At 43.9% G+C, this 15,152-nt stretch overlaps 1 long non-coding RNA gene across 1 annotated transcript; it reads left to right on the plus strand.

Annotated features, from left to right (window-relative positions):
- The first annotated feature begins 11,497 nt into the window (after positions 1 to 11,497).
- On the plus strand, positions 11,498 to 13,107 carry LOC127920404 (uncharacterized). Its single transcript, XR_008106164.1, has 3 exons — positions 11,498 to 11,556; positions 11,671 to 11,860; positions 12,013 to 13,107. It is a non-coding gene; the product is annotated as an uncharacterized LOC127920404 (long non-coding RNA).
- Positions 13,108 to 15,152: the final 2,045 nt, after the last annotated feature.

Genomic DNA, 15,152 nt, shown 5'->3' on the forward strand with positions numbered 1-15,152 from the left:
ACAGTGTTATAGACACACCCCTGACACCACAACTACTGTACCCCTGTATAGGGCTACTGTACTAGCCTGTACCCCTGTATATGGCCATACATACTACAGTGTTATAGACACACCCCTGACAACACACCAGCTAGTTTATTATGTAAAGCATCACTGCATAACAACGTGAAATAAGATGCTGTTTACCTGATGAGGACCACTCTGAAGGAAACATGTACATGTTCAGAGCCTTCAGATCACATGTTGTTGTGTTACAGCCTGAATTCAACATGGATTAAATACATGTTTTTTCTCACATCTACACACAATACGCCACAATGATAACGTTTTTAGAAATGTTTGCTTATTTATTGAAAATTAAATAGAGAAATATCTCATTTACATACAGGACCAGTCAAAGGTTTGGACACATCTACACATTCAAGGGTTTTTCTTTATTTTACTATTTTCTACATTGTATAATAATAGTGACGGCATCGAAACTATGAAATAACACATATGGAATCATGTATCAACCAAAAAAGTCTTAAACAAATCAAAATATATTTTATAATCTTCAAAGTAGCCACCCTTTGCCTTGATGACAGCTTTGCACACTCTTGGCATTCTCTCAACCAGCTTCACCTGGAATGCTTTTCCAAAAGTCTTGAAGGAGTTCGCACATATGCTGAGCACCTGTTAGCTGCTTTTCCTACACTCTGCGGTCCGACTCATCCCAAATCATCTCAATTCGGTTGAGGTCAGGTAATTGTGGAGATCGGGTCATCTGATGCAGCACTCCATCACTCCATCACTCCATCACTCCATCACTCCATCACTCCATCACTCCATCACTCCATCACTCTATTTTTTGGTCAAATAGCTCTTACACCGTCTGTAGGTGTGTTGGGTCATTGTTCTGTTGAAAAACAATGATAGTCCCACTAAGTGCAAACCAGATAGAACAGCGTATCGGTGCAGAATCCTGGGGTAGCCACGCTGGTTAAGTGTTGCCATCTGCTTTGACCCTGTGTCGAATAGTACTAAGGCACTTCTTGAGATATTCCAGGACCTGGGAGTCAGATCGGGCCTCCTTAGAAGATTTGATGGGATTATAGAGGACAGCAGACACAAACAATGCAGTTAATGCCACGTGGTAGGAGACATGGTCTCAGCCAAGTTCACAAACGCTCAACGCTGTCATCCTCAAAGTCCAGCAAACGCTTGTGAAGGATGCTGTGCATTATGCATGGCCACACCCCCACCACATGGTTACTGTGTCCTTTCTATGCAGACTACAGCCTGGAAGACTGACTATTGAGTCTGGGATATCTTTGTTTAACCAGGACTCGGCCACAGCTACAATGGCAGTCTCGTTAGTCACAGTGGTAAAAGCTCCTCTACCTTGTGTCTTAAGGATCTCATGTTACACAAGAGAAAGTTGGGAAGCGTAGTCTTTACAGACAATTTGATGGGGCATCTGTGTGTTCCACACCAGAGTGAGTGCATGGTAGACCAGATTCTGAAGTCAACAGGACTATGAGGCTTGTGCTGCTTTACGGGGTCACGAGTCAGGACAGGTATTCTAAGCCCTGTCCCAAAAGGCCAGACTGTGCAAGAGTCCATTTAAGATTCCCCAAAGATCTGATGTTAGTTTTTGCTCACTAAAAAATAACCTTTTTTTAGTGAGCATGAAATCTATACATCAATATGATACTTGATGATGATACTTGATAATGATACTTGATGATGATAATACACACAGGAAATGCAAGTATTCACGTAATATCAAACACTTATTAAACAGGTAACACTTATAAACTCATCAAGAAAGAAACGTCCTCTCACTGTCGACTGTGTTCATGTTCAGCAAACTTAAATATTGTGTTATAGCCACACCCCCTGACAACACACTTGCTACTGTAACCCTGTATAGGGCCATACATACTACACTGTTATAGACACACCCCTGACAACACACTAGCTACTGTAACCCTGTATAGGGCCATACATACTACACTGTTATAGACACACCCCCTGACAACACACTAGCTACTGTAACCCTGTATATGGCCATACATACTACACTGTTATAGACACACCCCCTGACAACACACTAGCTACTGTAACCCTGTATAGGGCCATACATACTACACTGTTATAGCCACACACACCCTTCCACCACACTAGCCCTCATAGAAAGAAAATGACTAGAATGGTATCACGTTCTGACCATAGTTCTGTTATTTTATTATTTGTTTTAGTATGGTCAGGGCGTAAGTTGGGGTGGGCAGTCTATGTTTGTTTTTCTATGTTGGTTTTTGTGTTCGGCCTAGTATGGTTCTCAATCAGAGGCGGGTGTCTCTGGTTGTCTCTGATTGGTTGTCTCTGATTGAGAATCATACTTAGGTAGCCTGGGTTTCACTGTTGGTTTGTGGGTGTTTGTTTCCGTGTGAGTGTTTGGGTCATACGGTACTGTTTCGGTTTTGTAAATTCACGTCATCGTTTATTGTTTTGATTCAGTGTTCAGTGCTTTCTGGAATTAAAATCATCATGAACACTAACCCCGCTGCGCTTTGGGACGATCCTTCCTCCTCCTCAGACGAAGAGGAGGAAATCCCTTACAAATGGACATCTATGCTCTGCCCATTATAGATTTAGTTCAACTGTAGATATAGAAATCTGTTCTAGGAATTATTTTTCTGCGGCTTTAGAAATTCTCTGATGGGAGAGAGCAGAATCTTCTATTGACAACGGAGGGCTGTGAGAGAAAGCAAAGGCCAACCCTGATGGAATGGATGGGAGAATTACTGTCATTGTTCCATTGCATTGTGATCAGAGATTGAGGTGTGTTCATAACAACATACAGGGAGCTTAAGGGCGTTGTTGGCATGGGAAACATATGTTTACATTGCCAAAGCAAGTGAAATGAACAATTAACAAAAGTGAGAATTAACAAATGTAACAACATCAACAAAATACTATTAGAAATGAACTCTCTCTCTCTCTCATCCCTGTCCCCCCCTCTTTATCTTTCAATCCCTCTGTCTCTCTCTCCCTTTAACTTTCTCTCTGTCTCTCTCTCTCTCTGTCTCTGTCTCTCTGTCTCTGTCCTCTCTCTCATCCCTGTTCCACCCTTTCTCTTTCTCTCCCTCTGTCTCTCTCTCCCTTTATCTGTCTCTCTGTCTCTCTCTCTTTGTCTCTGTGTCTCTGTCTCTCTGTCTCTGTCTCTCTTTCTCTCCCTCTGTCTCTCTCTCCCTTTATCTGTCTCTCTGTCTCTCTCTCTTTGTCTCTGTGTCTCTGTCTCTCTCTCTCCCTTTATCTTTCTCTCTGTCTCTCTCTCCCTTTATCTGTCTCTCTGTCTCGTCTCTTTGTCTCTGTGTCTCTGTCTCTGTCTTCTGTCTCTGTCTCTCTTTATCTCTTTATCTGTTCTCTCTGTCTCTCTCTCTCCATCTCTGTCTCTGTCTATGTCCTCTCTCGCTCATCCCTGTCTCTCTCCCCCTCCCTCTCATGTCCCCCTCTCTCTCGCCTTTAAGTTTTCAGCTTTTTTAATTGACATGCTTGTGAATACTTGCCATTGAGTTTCATTCCAATCACGTCCTCCTAAATCCCACCCTCCATGACTGTGTGCTTTCTCTCCTCCAGGTCCAAATGAGTCGGATTACTTTGTTTGTGTGCTACGTCAGCATCGTGGTGTCTATGTTTCCAATCCTATACACACATACCCAGCAGATCTGTCAACGGACACATTTCACTGTCTGATAGAATCAACATCAATTTTGGGGGATTTGGAGGAAATTGTCACACCCTGGTCCTTTTCACCTGTCTTGTGCTTGTCTCCACCCGCCTCCAGGTGTCTCCCATCTTCCCCATCATCCCCTGTGTATTTATACCTGTGTTTTCTGTTTGTCTGTTGCCAGTTTGTCTTGTCTCGTCAAGCCTACCAGCCTTTTCCCCCTGCTTCTGGTTTTCTCTGTTTCTCTGTTTCTCTTTCTCTGTTTTCTAGTTTTCCCAGTTTTGACCATTCTGCCTGCCCGACACTGAGCCTGCCGTGCTGCACCTTGTGACACTGCCCTGGATTCCTGACATCTACCTGCTATGAGCCTGTCTGCCGTTCTGTACCTTGTGACACTACCCTGGATGCCTGGCCTCTGCCTGCCCATGACTTGTCGTTTGTCTGCCTCCTGTTTTTGTAATAAAGTTTTGTTACTTTGAACTGTCTGTACCTGGGTCTTATCCTGAGGTCTGATAAGAAGTAGTCCGTTCAACTTGATTGATAAGCAGCATCTGTTTATTTATTCACTACTTTGAGCCATCCAAGCTGTAAACCTAACTGTTAACTATGGATCACCTGTAGGGGCCAAATAAGGTGTTGCTGAAACAACCAATCACAACCCCAGACTGGCTCGGATATTAACCCTGACTCCTGGCTGCCTGCTTCCCAGACTGGCTGAACAGGTAATGCTAGAGGGTTAGCTGTGTGTGTGTTCAGGTAATGACTGGAGGGTTAGCTGTGTGTGTGTGTGTGTGTGTGTGTGTGTGTGTGTGTGTGTGTGTGTGTGTGTGTGTGTGTGTGTGTGTGTGTGTGTGTGTGTGTGTGTGTGTGTGTGTGTGTTCAGGTAATGGCTGAGGGTTAGCTGTGTGTGTGTGTGTGTGTGTGTGTGTGTGTGTGTGTGTGTGTTCAGGTGACTGTGTGTGTGTGTGTGTGTGTGTGTGTGTGTGTGTGTGTGTGTGTGTGTGTGTTCAGGTAATTAGCTGAGTGGTTGTGTGTGTGTGTGTGTGTGTGTGTGTGTGTGTGTGTGTGTGTGTGTGTGTGTGTGTGTGTGTGTGTGTTCAGGTAATTATTGGAGGGTTAGCTGTGTGCTGTTTTTCCAGCTGGCAGATTGTCAGTCAGAACTCCATGTTCCTTTGGACCAGCCTTTGGACCTATACAACACAGCACACATTGACAGCACTTCATTCCGGATCATTACCATGCTAAATGAAGCAAATGCTTAAATACTCTGTCTACGGTGTAGCTGCATGCTCTGCCTGAGTTTTGTAACCATACTGTAGGCTACTGTGGCCGACCAGTCCTACTGCATCATAGATCTTACGCCCAACCACACAAAGCTATAAATGCCCTCTAGACTCAATGGCGTGTGTGTGTGTGTGTGTGTGTGTGTGTGTGTGTGTCAAATCAAATCAAATCAAATCAGATTTTATTTGTCACATTCACATGGTTAGCAGATGTTAATGCGAGTGTAGCGAAATGCTTGTGCTTCTAGTTCCGACAATGCAGTAATAACCAACAAGTAATCTAGCTAACAATTCCAAAACTACTACCTTATAGACACAAGTGTAAGGGGATAAGAATATGTACATAAAGATATATGAGTGAGTGATGGTACAGAGCGGCATAGGCAAGATACAGTAGATGGTATTGAGTGCAGTATATACATATGAGATGTATGAGTGTGTGTGTGTGTGTGTGTGTGTGTGTGTGTGTGTGTGTGTGTGTGTGTGTGTGTGTGTGTGCGTGCGTGCGTGCGTGCGTGCGTGCGTGCGTGCGTGCGTGCGTGCGTGTGTCCTGACATCATGCCCCGGGCCAGAAGTGGGGTGATCAGAGTGAAACATGTTTAGTCATTGAGTTTTAATGTATTATCATACTTTTACAGCATCTGATAGGAAGCCAAACGCAATTAGAGCCACACAGCCATGATGGGCTTGGTGTTTTTTGTGAGTAAAAGACTAATGTACATACTGTGGGAAAATCACCACTCTATTCCCACAATTAGAACCTAACCTTTACAACTCACCGTTTATGACTGAATCTTGAGTGGTAGCCTACTGAATTATTGAATGGTTGTCAATTGTATTTGGGCTCCTGAGTGGGGCAGTGGTCTAAGGCACTGCATCTCAGTGCTAGAGGTGTCACTACAATTGGCCCAGTGCTCATTGTGCAAATTTGTTTGTTTTCAATAAACATTGGACACTAAATATAGCATGCATGTTGTCAACAATCTAAGCCAACCCGTCTGTTTTGAACCATAGTTGCGCAGGCATCAGTTTTGTTGTTAACAACACAATTGGCCCAGCATCGTCCGGCTTAGGGTTTGGCCGGGGGAAGGCTGTCATTGTTAATACGAATTTGTACTTAACTGACTTGCCTAGTTAAATAAAGGTTAAATAAACAAAATATAAGTAAGCGAATACAAAGGACTGTGACGTCAGGTACTGTGAATGTTGAAATACAATAGAAATACATGTCATAAGTCCTATGTAATGTCGAAGTATTTTCCTGGGATCATGTTTTGCGGTTGTTAATACAATTGTATTGTGTCAGGCTGTTACACAAAATCCTAGAACTACAGGTCCCGTCAAACCTGTTAGCATACACTTCCGGCTCCTCAACTGTTGGCCACCTGTTCCCGTTCGAGCCTTCTGATTGGTTTCGGTGGGCTCACGCGAGGGCGTCACACAGAACGCTACGACATCGGCGAGTAAAGTCAAGTCAGTCTTCAGAGGTTCAGAATCACGTAGAGAACCGTGGAACAAATTGTCCGAGTCGTGGCTACTCTTTTTTGGGGGGGAACAACCTCGGGACAAAAGGACATCGTCTCCGTGCTTCTCGACAAGGTACATTGAGTGGTTGTCATGACATTTGGTCGGGTATTTCAGTTGTTTAGCTAGATTTACGTCTTCACGTCTTTTTGGAATAACAGTAGCCTAGCTACCCAGGTTTCCTCTGCATCCAGTGACGCACTGCACAGCTAGCTTGAGCTGGCACCACATCCCCCGTCGGTGAGCTGCTAGTTAGTGGTAGCTACTAGCCATTCAACTCTTGCCTGGGCTAGATTGAGCCAGTTGTTGGAAAAAGACAACGTGTGGTTGTTTTCCCAAAAAGGTATGTAAAGCTAACTATTGTAACGTAGTTAACGCTAGATAGGTAACGCTAGTGGAACCACATTTGTCAACAAAGTGTTGCCCTGGTTCCTTCAAAGGCGACGCTTCGTTCAGAAACGTCAGTGCAGTGAAGGGTAGTTCAACACTATCTGTACATCATATCTCATATTTTGTTGGCGCTGTGGTCGATAACATTGTTGTAAATTAGAAACCTCGTCTTTTTTTTTGTCCTCCAATTATTAATGTGTAAAGATGGATTTAAATGTTGATATGATTTTGAAATGCCAGAGATTTGTAGTTTGGGATTGTTTCTTTGTCTCTCAGCGCTACACCAGTGGTGTACTAGCGAGCTGGCTGGATCAGGCTAAGCCCGTGGTCAAATGTTTATGCTACTTTCTAGTCGCTAACCTTACTGCTTTATTTTAGCTTCTTAGCCAACCTCAAATTATAGCTTAGTTTCTTAACAGGCAGCAATTTAAATACACATGTAAAACATATTATGACTAGGTTGCTCACTATCCTCAAGTGAATGTGTTTTTAACGGTCTCCCGTAGCACTCCTTTGTTTGCCTCAATAGCATTGATAAGGTGGGGGGGGGATAAGATAAGGCTGACTGACAGCTGTGGTATATCAGACCATATACCACGGGTATGACAAAACATTTATATTTACTCCTAATTACGTTGATAACCAGTTTATAATAGCAATAAGGCAGCTCTGGGTTTTTAATGTGTTTTTATTTTACCATTATTTAACTAGGTAAGTCAGTTAGGAACCAATTCTTATTTACAATGAAACCCACTGGAGGTCTGTGGGTGGCTATAGCATTCAAAAGGCGTCCATCGCGCTCTCCCAGAATTTTGCGTTCAGCCAATCGGGTTGCAGCTATCTGTTTTTCACACCTAACCTAAGGCATTTAAAAATGTAAATGCTAAATTGAACCTTTATTAAATTAGGCAAGTGAGTTAAGAGCAAATTGTTATTTACAATGACGGCCAAACCCGGACGACGCTGGACCAATTGTGCGCATCCCTATGGGACTCTCAATCACGGCCGGATGTGATTCAGCCTGGATTCAAACTAGGGACTGCAGTGATGCCTCTTGTACTGAGATGCAGAAGGCATAAAAAATAAAGAACCCCTGGTCTGATGGTTTCAAAATAAAAGTTGTGCTTACTAAACATAGTTTTAAATGACATGTATTTGATTTGTTGTCATGAACTTGTTTACAGAACATTATTCAGTTTTAATAAAAAATATTAAACATTTATGAAGTGAAATTATAAAGTTAAAACGAGATTTACAGTAGAATTCACCCTATATGTTAATTTTTTTGGTGGGGGGGAGACCTTGACTTTAAATCCACTGGTTTAGGCTTGTGACTTTACATGTCAGAATAGCATTAGCAGGAAGAGTCGGGTCTGTGTATTGTAAGGTACTGTCCTGGTAACCACCCTCAGGCTGCTTTTGGATTATGGTACAGAGCTCGCTATTTGTTTGACAGGGGGCTGGGTTAGTTTTGTGGTTGACGGGTTAGTCGTTGCCATGTCAACCAGCTAGGCATATACTTAACCTTATTAGCTAGGAACCTCAGAGGATCTCTAATCATTATTTACATATTTTTAAACAGACGCAAGCTCTGCTGATGAGCTGTCAGTACTACACTGTAGTCCACCATCTAAACAAGCTATAATATTTCATTGTTGATTGGGGTAACTTTAATTAGTCCACACAGTAACTAGCTCCATCTCATTTAATTCACAAGAGACTTGAAATAAGACTGTAGTCAGTGTTCAGTGTAAAGCTGTAGCCTGACTAACACCAGCATCTGTCATCCTTCCAAACGTTAGCTCCAGTAAGTCATCTCCAGCATGGGCTGTAGCCTGACTAACACCAGCATCTGTCATCCTTCCAAACGTTAGCTCCAGTAAGTCATCTCCAGCGTGGGCTGTAGCCTGACTAACACCAGCATCCGTCATCCTTCCAAACGTTAGCTCCAGTAAGTCATCTCCAGCTGGGCCAGTAACACCAAGTCATCCTTCGTTAGCTCCCAGCGTGGGCTGTAGCCTGACTAACACCAGCATGACGTTAGCTCCAGTAGTCACACCAGCATCATCCGTCATCCTTCCAAACGTTAGCTCCAGTAAGTCATCTCCAGCGTGGGCTGTCATCCTTCCAAAGCCAGTAAGTCATCTCCAGCGTGGGCTTGGACTAACAAGCATGTCATCCTTCCAAAAGCTCCAGTAAGTCATTTGCTGACTAACACCAGCATCTGAGCTCCAGTAAGTCATTTGGGCTGGAGCCTGAGAAGACCGAGGAACACACAGCTGCTTAGTGACGTCTTATTGATGTAGGGGAGATAATAAACTGACAAAACGAAGCTGTTTTTTTAATATGCATGGCAATATTTCTCCATCACCAAGTCCCCCGGTCATGGTAATGCGTAGCTCCTCTGCTTGGTGGTTAGTAAGCTGGAGACGGATATGAGTCATCATCTAGGTTCCTAAACCTGCTTTTGTCACGGCTACCACCACCATGGTGTTCCATCATAATCACTCAACTAAAACCTTTTTATTTTATTTACCCTGATTCGATGTTTGGTCCTGTTCTAACTCAGATGTTTATGAAGCTAATGAGTTATTCAGTTAGTAAGGACGTAAAGGTTGTTTTCTTCGAGGCTGGGTGACCTTGTAGGGAAGGAGATCAATGGGGTGACTTGTTGTTTTTGATCGACAACCAGAACTTCTAGTTCAGAATGACTTTTTGAGGGCTACTTAGCCTAAGGGTCTGTGTGAACTGTGTCAGGTGTGTGTGTGTTTTGTAAGCTTTCTGGTTAAATGGGCCAGTCGGACATGGCCAGCAGACATCAGTAGACTCCAGAGATGGTGTGGTCTGTCCATGTGGCTCCCCTGTTCCCTATTTAATGCACATAGAAGACCTGACACATGGACAGGGAACTGAATCGCTCTACAACTACCATTAGCTAGTCAGCCCATATCTGATAGTGACAGAAGAAATGACTTCGACTCTCCCAAATGACACCCCATTCTACTAGTGCTCTAGTTTTGACCAGATCTATATGTAGGGTATAGACTACCATATCAAATCACATTTTATTGGTCACATACACATGTTTAGCAGATGTTATTGCGAGTGTAGCGAAATGCTTCTGTCCCTCGCTCCAACAGTGCAGTAATATCTAACAATTCACAACAATACACACACATCTAAAGTAAAATGATGTAATTAAGAAATATATAATATATTAGAACGAGCAATATCAGAGTGGCATTGACTAAAATACAGTATATACATGAGATGAGTTAAGCAAAAATATGTAAACATTATTAAAGTGACTAGTGTTCCATTATTAAAGTGGACAGTGATTTCAAGTCTATAGGGAACGCAGACCAGAGATGTGGCTCAACAGACATTTGAACAGGAATGCAGCTAGTCGCACTCTGTTTGGATTGTGAGATGTACCGAGTCTGGCCTGTGTGTTTGTACTGAGGATCACTCATTGGCAGTGAGTCATTAGCGAGATACTACTGTCTGTAGACTCCTATCAATGCCACGTAGACGGCAGAGTTATGGGCATGTCCCAAATGGTGCCCTATTCTCTATATAATACACTACTTTAGACCAGAGCCCAATTCACTATATAGTGCACTACTGTTGACCAGAGCCCTATTCTCTATATAGTGCACTACTTTAGACCAGAGCCCAATTCACTATATAGTGCACTACTGTTGACCAGAGCCCTATTCTCTATATAGTGCACTACTTTAGACCAGAGCCCAATTCACTATATAGTGCACTACTTTGACCAGAGCCCTATTCCCTATATAGTGCACTACTTTAGACCAGAGCCCTATTCCCTATATAGTGCACTACTTTAGACCAGAGCCCTATTCCCTATATAGTGCACTACTTTAGACCAGAGCCCTATTCCCTATATAGTGCACTACTTTAGACCAGAGCCCTATTATCTATATAGTGCACTACTTTAGACCAGAGCCCTATTCCCTATATGGTGCACTACTTTAGACCAGGGCCCTATTTCCTATATAGTGCACTTGTTTAGACCAGAGCCTTATTCCCTATATAGTGCACTTGTTTAGACCAGAGCCTTATTCCCTATATAGTGCACTTGTTTAGACCAGAGCCTTATTCCCTATATAGTGCACTTGTTTAGACCAGAGCCCTCTGGGAATAGGGTGCCATTTGGGAGAGGTATTTCTCCTGTCACTATCTGTTTAGACTGGCAGTAGTGGTGTTCTATCTATATAGTGGCAGTGGTGTTTATCTGGACCAGGCCCTTGGCTGGGAATAGTGGTGTTCATCTGGTACAGGTAGACTGGCTTCTAGTGGTCTTCTATCTGGTATAGGTAGACTGGCTGTGGTAGTGGTGTTCTATCTGGTATAGGTAGACTGGCTGTGGTAGTGGTGTTCTATCTGGTATAGGTAGACTGGCTGTGGTAGTGGTGTTCTATCTGGTATAGGTAGACTGGCTGTGGTAGTGGTGTTCTATCTGGTATAGGTAGACTGGCTGTGGTAGTGGTGTTCTATCTGGTATAGGTAGACTGGCTGTGGTAGTGGTGTTCTATCTGGTATAGGTAGACTGGCTGTGGTAGTGGTGTTCTATCTGGTATAGGTAGACTGGCTGTGGTAGTGGTCTTCTATCTGGTATAGGTAGACTGGCTGTGGTAGTGGTGTTCTATCTGGTACAGGTAGGCTGGCTGTGGTAGTGGTCTTCTATCTGGTACAGGTAGACTGGCTGTGGTAGTGGTCTTCTATCTGGTACAGGTAGACTGGCTGTGGTAGTGGTCTTCTATCTGGTATAGGTAGACTGGCTGTGGTAGTGGTCTTCTATCTGGTATAGGTAGACTGGCTGTGGTAGTGGTCTTCTATCTGGTACAGGTAGACTGGCTGTGGTAGTGGTGTTCTATCTGGTATAGGTAGACTGGCTGTGGTAGTGGTCTTCTATCTGGTATAGGTAGACTGGCTGTGGTAGTGGTCTTCTATCTGGTACAGGTAGACTGGCTGTGGTAGTGGTCTTCTATCTGGTATAGGTAGACTGGCTGTGGTAGTGGTCTTCTATCTGGTATAGGTAGACTGGCTGTGGTAGTGGTCTTCTATCTGGTACAGGTAGACTGGCTGTGGTAGTGGTCTTCTATCTGGTATAGGTAGACTGGCTGTGGTAGTGGTCTTCTATCTGGTATAGGTAGACTGGCTGTGGTAGTGGTCTTCTATCTGGTATAGGTAGACTGGCTGTGGTAGTGGTCTTCTATCTGGTATAGGTAGACTGGCTGTGGTAGTGGTCTTCTATCTGGTATAGGTAGACTGGCTGTGGTAGTGGTCTTCTATCTGGTATAGGTAGACTGGCTGTGGTAGTGGTCTTCTATCTGGTATAGGTAGACTGGCTGTGGTAGTTGTAGGGTGATTCAGTTCACTGTTCACGTGTCAGGTCTTCGATGTGGCTTTTTCATTATGACAGTTCCTCTCCTGCCCATTTAGTTGGATTGGGGCTTTCAGGTAGACTCTGTGTTGGAGCTTGGTTCAACAGGCAGTGTTGAGCAAGCAGCGCCTATCCAATGTCTCCGGTCCAAACCAATGGAGCATTTGACAAACTGCCAGTTCTGCTCTGGCTTGTGGTGTGAAGGACAAGTTAATGTCACAGCTTGTTCTCTCCGCTTGTGACCCCCTCTCTCTCTCTCTCTCTCTCGGTACCCATGTGATCCCACGTGGCTGATTCCACTCCTGACAGTTGTTATGATTGAAAGCCAGAGACAAAGCACCCAGTGTTGTGGAACTTGACACAAAAGACACACGCACACCAATCAGAGTTGGTGAGATGTGGAACACACCCAGAGACGGCTCCATTACCAGTGTTTTGTTGGAGACGAGCCTCATTCTTTCTCTGCTGTGTTTTGGTTGGACTAGTTTCTTGTTGTGAGTCTCAGTGCTGAATGGATCACTGTGTTGGTTTGTATTCTATACCCAGTTACAGAGGGAAATTAGAGGCAGGAACAGAGAAGGCTAGATACGCCCTGGGCTGGTGGTCACATTGACCAACTAAGGCCTTAATGAAAATACAGGGTGAAGGTGAAATTTAGGCTACTTTGGTGAATTTTTAAAGCATGCAAGACAAGACATTGTTAGATGCAGAATACCAAAACAAATGAGCACGCTTCTGCCTTCCACTCCTCTCCCTCCTGCTGGCCTGCCTGCTCTCTCTCTCCCTCCTGCTGGCCTGCCTGCTCTCTCTCTCCTGCTGGCCTCCTGCTGGCCTGCCTGCTCTCTCTCTCCCTCCTGCTGGCCTGCCTGCTCTCTCTCTCCCTCCTGCTGGCCTGCCTGCTCTCTCTCTCCCTCCTGCTGGCCTGCCTGCTCTCTCTCCCCTCCTGCTGGCCTGCCTGCTCTCTCTCTCTCTCCTGCTGGCCTGCCTGCTCTCTCTCTCTCTCCTGCTGGCCTGCCTGTTCCCTCTCTCTCCTGCTGGCCTGCCTGCTCTCTCTCCCTCTCCTGCTCTCCCTCTCTCTCTCTCTCCTGCTGGCCTGCCTGCTCTCTCTCTCTCCTGCTGGCCTGCCTCCTCTTTCTCTCTCTCTTTCTCTCTCTCTTTCTCTTTCTTGCTGGCCTGCCTGTTCTCAATTCAATTTAAGGGCTTTATTGGCATGGAAAAAATGTTAACATTGCCAAAGCAAGTGAAGTACATAATAAACAAATGTGAAATAAACAATACAAATGAACAGGAAGCATTACACTCTCTCTCCCTGCTGCTCTCCTGCTTGATCTGTCTCTTGGCTAATGATGAAAATGTGTTCAGTCTGTTGCATGTAGAATATCCTAGCCTATTCATGTAGAATAGCCTAGTCGTGTAGAGAATAGCCTAGCCTAGTCGTGTAGAGAATAGCCTAGCCTAGTCGTGTAGAGCAGGGGTGTCAAAGTCAAATGGACGGAGGGCCAAATAAAAAATTTAGCTACAAGCCGATGGCCGGACTGTTCGAATGTTCATTGAAAATTTTTTAAATGACGATGCCTAGTCTAGTGAACCTAATTGAACCTACTGAAAACCTAACAAATATATTCCAATATGATCAGATAAATAAAGCAATATTTTCTTATGGCTCTGTCAGTAATCTTTAATTTTCAACAGACACAAAAGACAAATTTCCTTTATATAAAAATCCCCATAACATGAACATTAAATGAAAGAAACTGGTATTCAAGGCACCATCAGTAGCCTATATTTTCTATTTTAGCAAAAGTGGGCTAAATTTACTTCAAAGAAAAAACAATAATAGCAATTTTCTATCATCCACTCAACTGAAATATTTTTAAAATATAATTGGATTGAAATACAATAAAATAAAGTGCAAAAATCTATTAATCAAAAACAACACTTTGTTTAAGGAGAAGTAACATGCAGTGAAAACAAATATTAAACTTTAACTTTTAAACTTGAACTGAGTAAAACTCTAAATATGTGATTGCACAGTAATGTTCACTTGTTTGAGGTTGAGGTGATACTTGGTGGTGTCCCATCTTTTCCACAAGTTCATCAATGTTCGGGGTAAGGCTCTGAGCTGAGGAAATCCTCAGAATTGAGTGGAGGTGTTCAGCAGTAAGTCGACTTCTGTGTGATGTTTTGTTCAAGTTCATCAAAGAAAACAGTTGTTCACACAGGTATGTGCTGCCAAACATAGACAACGTTTGAGCAGCCTGGATGCGCAGCTGGGGCATTGTGTCGGGAGGAAACGGGCGAACTCCGCAGCACCCACTGCCGCATATTTTGCCCTCAGTGCATCATTGCATTGGAGGTCAATCAACTCCATTTGGAGGTTTGGTGGTGAGCTTTCCACGTCAACAGCAAATGGGTTACATGAGCAGTTCCAACCTGCTTTTTTGTGCTTCAAAGTCAGCAAATCGGCGTCGAAAGTCAGCGGCAAGCATACCTATTTTATCAGCCAACTGTGCGCTCGGGAACGCACTGGTAGAGAGCTTCTCTTTCATGGTCTGGCAGCTGGGAAAGTGGCTCAAATTTTCTTTCCGCATCTGCGTCTCCCACAGAGTCAGTTTGGTTTTAAATGCCTTCACTGTACTGTACATATCAGAGATGACACGATCCCGACCCTGCAGCTGCAAGTTCATTGCATTCAGATGACTCGTAATGTCACACAGAAAAGCCATTTCACACAGAAACATTTCGTCTCGGAGTTGTGTTGTGTCTTTCCCTTTGCTGTCCAAGAACAGACAAATCTCCTCACGAAGCTCGAAACATCTTTGAAGCACCT

The sequence above is a fragment of the Oncorhynchus keta genome, unplaced genomic scaffold, assembly GCF_023373465.1.
Source record: "Oncorhynchus keta strain PuntledgeMale-10-30-2019 unplaced genomic scaffold, Oket_V2 Un_contig_19391_pilon_pilon, whole genome shotgun sequence".
Taxonomy (NCBI): Eukaryota; Metazoa; Chordata; class Actinopteri; order Salmoniformes; family Salmonidae; genus Oncorhynchus; species Oncorhynchus keta.